Source organism: Myxine glutinosa, chromosome 1, assembly GCF_964187855.1.
Source record: "Myxine glutinosa chromosome 1, kmMyxGlut1.1, whole genome shotgun sequence".
Lineage (NCBI taxonomy): Eukaryota > Metazoa > Chordata > Myxini > Myxiniformes > Myxinidae > Myxine > Myxine glutinosa.
In genome coordinates this window covers 171,513,784-171,521,172 of record NC_136261.1, presented here as the reverse complement: position 1 = coordinate 171,521,172, position 7,389 = coordinate 171,513,784, and positions in this window count along the sequence as shown.

The window sequence follows — 7,389 nt, the reverse complement described above, 5'->3', positions numbered from 1 at the left end:
AGAGGGGAGAAGAGGAGGGAGGGGGAGGAGGAGAGAGGAGGGGAAGGGAGGGGGGAGGGGGAGGGAGGGGTAGGGGGAGGGGAGGGAGTGAGGGGGAGGGGAGGGGGAGGGGGAGGGGGAGGGGAGGGGGAGGGGAGGGGGGAGGGGAGGGGAGGGGAGGGGAGGGGGAAGGGGGGAGGTGAGGGGGAGGGGTGGAGGGGAGGAGGAGTGGAGGGGGGAATGGAGGGAAGGGGGGAGGGGGAGGGAGGGGGAATGGAGGAGGCGGGGGGAGGGGAGGGGAGGAGAGGGAGGGGGGAGAGGGAGGGGGGGAGGGGAGGGGAGGGGGGGGAGAGGAGGGGGAGGGGGGAACGGCTAGCTTGGCAAGCGATAGCAGGCTTTTTACTTTTATTTTACCTCAATGAGGGCTATATATATAGTCTGTGCTTGGAGCCTTCAAGTTCAACATAAGTTTTTTATGAAAAATAATGCAGATGTATAACAATCCACCAATGCAAGTTCAGAAATGAATGCAGATCCTTTACTTTACGATACAAACGCAATTCCCGCCATTTCCACTCACGATCGAGGCCTCCACAGTGACCGCGCCTCTTCTTCCTCCTACAACTTCGTCTCACTTCTTTCACTCAAAATGCACGAAATTCTGCCGCATGAAATTATGTAGAGGCCTCGTCGGGGGGATATAAGGTAGATAAGGAAGGCGTTGTAACAGAAGAATCAAAATAAAAGTGGAGGAACATAAGGAAATGGGAGCTATTCTGGACCCACAGCCAAACCCGACAAACCATTGCAATACACGCCGAACGTCTAGCGCCGCCACAAACTACACCATGGAATTGCAGCTGGTGCGGTTTTTTTAAACCATTGATATTAAAATAAAACGTAGCCTAAAACCACCGGGATTTTATGCTGATTCCGAATCTGTGTCTAAAACTTTTCTCCGATGTGTAGTTCTTGAGTTATATGCGGACATCCAGACAGACACACACACACACACACACACACACACACACACACACACACACACACACACACACACACACACACACACACACACACAGACACTCCTCCTTTATATATAGATATATAGATATATATATATATATATATATATTATATATATATATATATATATATATAGTATAACCCTGGTATAATATAATAACCCTGGTGTTGGCTTAGCGGTTAAGGGGTGCCGGCTTAGGATCCTGGGTTTGAATCCCGGTCGATTGCTGAATTAACGCCAGGGGCGTTGACTCAGCCTCCTTCCGAGGTCGGCAAATTGAGTACCAGCTTGTTGGGATGAATGATCCCGGTGTGTACCACGGTTTAGATGAGGTACACCATATCCCTGCGCATCGTAAGAGCGTGACCAAGGGTTGGCATCAGGAAGGGCATCCGGCCATAAAAACGTTGCCTCAAAACAGGGAACCATGATTGTAATGGGGCCCGCAAGGCTAAGGCTAACCCCCCGCTCGGTACACTCACTCCGCTCACCGACTTGATCCCACTCCTGACACCAATTGTTACGGACACGGCTTTTAGATGTTATATGGACCGAGCGGTGGTGTATTTAACCGCGTCCGAACAGTTACTCCCCGATATTAAAACCCGATTTCACCCGACGTTGACCAGATCGCCCCACGGATATTCAATTGGGAAACCTCTAAAGCGACCGAAAGAGAAGAAGAGAGAAGAAAGACAGAGTTTGGAGGAAGAACAGATTTATTATACACGCACAAGCAATATTTTAGAGCGACCAATATGCAGTCACACAGTGCATTGTTAACTTATTCTATTTCATTTACTTAATCCCCAAGACAAACGAGTAGGACAGGACGTTCACACTCACACGGTGGATATTGCAGGCAGGTAATGGCTCGAGGTTGATTGCTTGAGAGGAAGGCAAAATCGGAGGCCGCAGCACCCCTCGCGGTTTTGGCGGGAAAACCTCCGTCGCGTATCCGCGGCCGTCACGCGCTGGCTCGGCACACCTGCTCCTCTTCCTGGGGTGGAGCCGTCTCCCTCCGTTCAGCGCGTCTCTCCAACGACAGGGGGGTATTGCAGGCAGGCAGGCAGGTAGGTAGGTAGGTAGGGCTTGCGGTGGATTGCGCTCCTCTTCCAGGTCATCCCCCAGCGTATCTCTCAAGGCCTCTCTCCAGTCATCTCTCATCTGGACTCAACTGGTAAAGCAGTCCCCTGCAGTCGCTTTTATCACCTCCAGCGAAATCAAGCCGCCGACTCCGAGGGCCCGCCTACCGGGTCACTCACCGCAGTGTTGATTGGCTGTTAGGGCTGGTTCACTCCTTCCCTCTTACGACGAGGTGGAGACACGCCTTTCTTCCCCAACCTTACCTCGTGGCCAATGGTGGTTTGAAGAAAACCAGCCAAAATGCAGAAGGCAATTGGAAGGGAGGTTTTGGGGAAACTGGAAGGGCCTATGCTTATTTTGTTTGATACAATGCAAAGTCAATCTAGTGGAAAACACATACTTAGCCTACATGGAATAAGGAAATACACTATTTAAAAGATATATCGTGACCTGCGTGTATGTTCTATGAAATTAATTAGGAGGACGGCTGCGACCATTATTTACATTACCAGGATGTTACCATACCAAAACCATACTCTTCACATCCGTTACCCTTCCTCCAAAATTGTTACACTCCTCAAAACCCGTTACACTTCTCAAAACCCGTTACACTTCTCAAAATCGTTACACTGCACCCTCCTTTCTTCAGGCACGTCCTCGGGCCTACTAGACTTAACTGAGTGTGACATGTAGGTGTAATTCCCTCTACAATTAACCTGACCCTGAGTGTGACAATTTTAAAACACAAATAAGTATGTCCCCCTATTGCATTGCATCCTGTCTAACAGACTCAAGCCCACAGCTAACCGAATTACGGAATTATTCTGAAACTATACATTTACGGTGGGGAGCATTATTTACAATGACGTGATTTCTTATTTACAACGCAACCCAGGACCTGTGTGTTTTTTTCTTTTCTTTTTAGGGAACAAGAGAAAGAAATTCCTGTTGGGAGGGAGGAGACAGCACGCATTGCATCGATGCACCAGTACCAGTACCAATACCACCAAAGCACCCAAAAGCACCCAAAAGCACCACCAGCACCACAAAGCACCACTCGGTGCGCAGTCACCATGGTTCATAATAAACTCAACAAAACAACTGGTGGTGGTCTTCTCCTTCTCTGCTGGGCCGATGTTCTTCCCGACGTCTTCTGGCTTCATGCGGCCTATTTGGACATACTAAAAAAAACACAACTTGTGTCCATTTTTATTTAGGGCCTCAGGGGCCAACTAAGGGTGGTCCACCTGTTTGGCATAGGTGCCACCTTACCGAGGTCCGCAAGCAAGATTCCCTGGCCACTATGGCCGGTTTCCAACAGAGGTGCCCTGCCCCAGAACCTGGGGTCCATCAAGTGGTACTTGGCCGCCGAACAGCGGTCCATAAAGTGGTACATCAACGCAATGCGTGCTGGTTCTGGGAATCTCGGGCGCACAATGGCCACCTCACGCACGCTCCCCTCGGCACCCAATGGCGCACAGGTCATGTGGGAGACAAAAGAAAGACAATTGAGCGAGGGGTAAGGTCACAAGGGTACACGTCAAACAAGGCAATGCAAGGTGAAATGCGTACGGAGGGCGAAGTGAGAAAGCTCGTCCCTACCGTACGTCACCCCCCTGTCACCTACACTACCCTTGCTCTTACCCCATATTTACAAAATCTACCCATTTACAAATTCGTCACTACTGTCACGTCTTCCCCATATTTCCCTTATACCAAATTCGTCACCACAATCCCTCTACTTCAAAATTTGCCATCATCAAATTCATCATCAATCCTCATAAGGAGGCAGAGATGGAACATCAAAGCACAATGTCACACCCACGTCATGATGCGTCTCACAATCCAAACATTTGCACAGTAAAAAATAATCAAACATGGCATGGTGTGGAGTACCTGTCACCTCAGGTGAGTGGATGCAGATGGTGTGAGGAGATCCTTCATCCTAACTATCCTCTAAATGATTTTAACACACTTTACACTACCCGGGGTCTTTCCCTGCCAATTCGTTGGCCAACTTACACTATGGGTTCTAATAACCAATTCCCATTGGCCAAACTGTGGTGCTCCTCAATTTTGGGGTCTCACTCCCCCGATTCATCTCCCGGTGCTCTAGCACAATTTCTGGGCTGCGACGTGTACCTCTCCCAACAGGTCTACCCACCTGCACACCTCCACCACTGTAGTTGCCACCCGAGCTTACCTAGCTCCTCACCCTAACCTAACTACCTGGGGACAGCCCCTCTCCTGGCTCTGTCACCCCACTGGTGCCCTCTGGCACTGGGCTACCCGGGTCCGTCCTCCGGATCCTCGGGCCCCATCCACAACAACTACTACCGGCTCCCAGAGCCCACCTGCGGCCTCACCTGGCCGACATCCTCACAGTGGTGGAGTGCCCAAACCAACTACACACACTAACAGGCTACACGCCCAGCCATTTCCACAACACTAATGCACCCATCCAAAGACCATTCTTCCACTCGCACCACAGATGCCAATATCCAACCACAATTTACCTATACCCTCTACCTAACACTTACACTACCCGCCCCGGGTATCCGTGATGGGGGTCCACTCTTCCCCCATTCACACCTTCGCACCATCCACTCCACTCCACAATTTCCACCATACTCACTCCACGACCATCCATTCCAATACTCCATACCATTTATTCCATACACCTGCCCTCCATTCACCTGTCGTTGCACACCTGTGCAATCATACCTGGTGCCACCTGCACCCTCCTTTCTTCCTGGACCATTTGGTCAACACAACACGCAATCACCACTACTCCCTCATACACTGCTCCACACACCTGTTCAGTTGCACACCTGTGCAATCACACCTGTTCCATTCTCACCCGTTCAATCCTCACACACACGGCATCATCTCAGCTAACTTCTCCCCTCTGAAACTTGCGCTTCCCAGTGGTCCCTTTAAACTATTGCGCTCCCACGTCATTATAATCCACACTAATCTACCTGCGTCCCCACTACAGGTATCAGTCACTAACTAAACTTAACGTTACCTAATGTCAATCTCTTCTAGATCCCTATCATTATCCAAGCCCTCCCTGGCTCGTTTTCACTGCCATAAACCCCATAATCTATAGCGCATTTGCCCCCACCTGTGAGGGATGGTGGATTTGCCATCCCACCACATCGGGGGTCTCTCTATCAATTTTGCTAGTCCAGATCCAACAATTCAAAAATTTTCCATTTACTGCCAATTCCATTCACTTTTCTAAATTTCGTTTTAAATCACTATCACTATCACCATCACCCGTCTACTTATTACATCCTCTCGGTGCGCCAATTCACATCTACAGCCCGGCTTCGTACAGCCGAGCACTGAACGCGGATTCTTTTGTGCTGGCGGCTGGATGCGTCCCGCATTCGGGGCCGGGGCGGGGGCTTACCCGGGCCGAGATCCCATGCACCACTTCGGCGTGGAGCCATCCAATGTCCCGATCTCGACCTGCCGGCACGTCTCAATAGAAAGTGGTCGCCATGACGACCCTTCCTATCGAGCTGCCCGCTCCGCCTTGTGGAGCCCGGACGCGGCCGCCCCACGCGAGGCCCAGCGTGGATCGCGCACGGCGGTCCTTTCGAACCCGCCGTGGCTCGGATCTCCGCTGGTTCTCGCGGCACGCGAAGCCCGGCACGCACCGAGGGCCCGATCCGGCTAAAAGTCGACCTAACCTTTAACCCGGTTACCGTCGACGCTTCACCTGCAGGCTTACATGCATACGCTACCTCTTTCTTGCTCATACATGCAGCCGTTCCCATTCTCCTCGTACCTTTTCTTTCACACCTCGGTACACTCACTCCGCTCACCGACTTGATCCCACTCCTGACACCAATTGTTACGGACACGGCTTTTAGATGTTATATGGACCGAGCGGTGGTGTATTTAACCGCGTCCGAACAGTTACTCCCCGATTAAAACCCGATTTCACCCGACGTTGACCAGATCGCCCCACGGATATTCAATTGGGAAACCTCTAAAGCGACCGAAAGAGAAGAAGAGAGAAGAAAGACAGAGTTTGGAGGAAGAACAGATTTATTATACACGCACAAGCAATATTTTAGAGCGACCAATATTATTTACAGCAATAGATGGAAAAGAGCAGTCACACAGTGCATTGTTAACTTATTCTATTTCATTTACTTAATCCCCAAGACAAACGAGTAGGACAGGACGTTCACACTCACACGGTGGATATTGCAGGCAGGTAATGGCTCGAGGTTGATTGCTTGAGAGGAAGGCAAAATCGGAGGCCGCAGCACCCCTCGCGGTTTTGGCGGGAAAACCTCCGTCGCGTATCCGCGGCCGTCACGCGCTGGCTCGGCACACCTGCTCCTCTTCCTGGGGTGGAGCCGTCTCCCTCCGTTCAGCGCGTCTCTCCAACGACAGGGGGGTATTGCAGGCAGGCAGGCAGGTAGGTAGGTAGGTAGGGCTTGCGGTGGATTGCGCTCCTCTTCCAGGTCATCCCCCAGCGTATCTCTCAAGGCCTCTCTCCAGTCATCTCTCATCTGGACTCAACTGGTAAAGCAGTCCCCTGCAGTCGCTTTTATCACCTCCAGCGAAATCAAGCCGCCGACTCCGAGGGCCCGCCTACCGGGTCACTCACCGCAGTGTTGATTGGCTGTTAGGGCTGGTTCACTCCTTCCCTCTTACGACGAGGTGGAGACACGCCTTTCTTCCCCAACCTTACCTCGTGGCCAATGGTGGTTTGAAGAAAACCAGCCAAAATGCAGAAGGCAATTGGAAGGGAGGTTTTGGGGAAACTGGAAGGGCCTATGCTTATTTTGTTTGATACAATGCAAAGTCAATCTAGTGGAAAACACATACTTAGCCTACATGGAATAAGGAAATACACTATTTAAAAGATATATCGTGACCTGCGTGTATGTTCTATGAAATTAATTAGGAGGACGGCTGCGACCATTATTTACATTACCAGGATGTTACCATACCAAAACCATACTCTTCACATCCGTTACCCTTCCTCCAAAATTGTTACACTCCTCAAAACCCGTTACACTTCTCAAAACCCGTTACACTTCTCAAAATCGTTACAATATATATATATATATATATATATATATATATATATATATATATATATATATATAGTTACGGTTTTGAAAGTGTACATATAACATCGTTAAAGGTTTGCCCCCATAGATATTCCACAAGCAACAGTTACCCCATAGATATTCCACAAGCAACAGTTAGGGCCCTTAGAACATCAGTTATGTCATAGTATGTGTGTGAGGATAAGGCCATTTCCACGA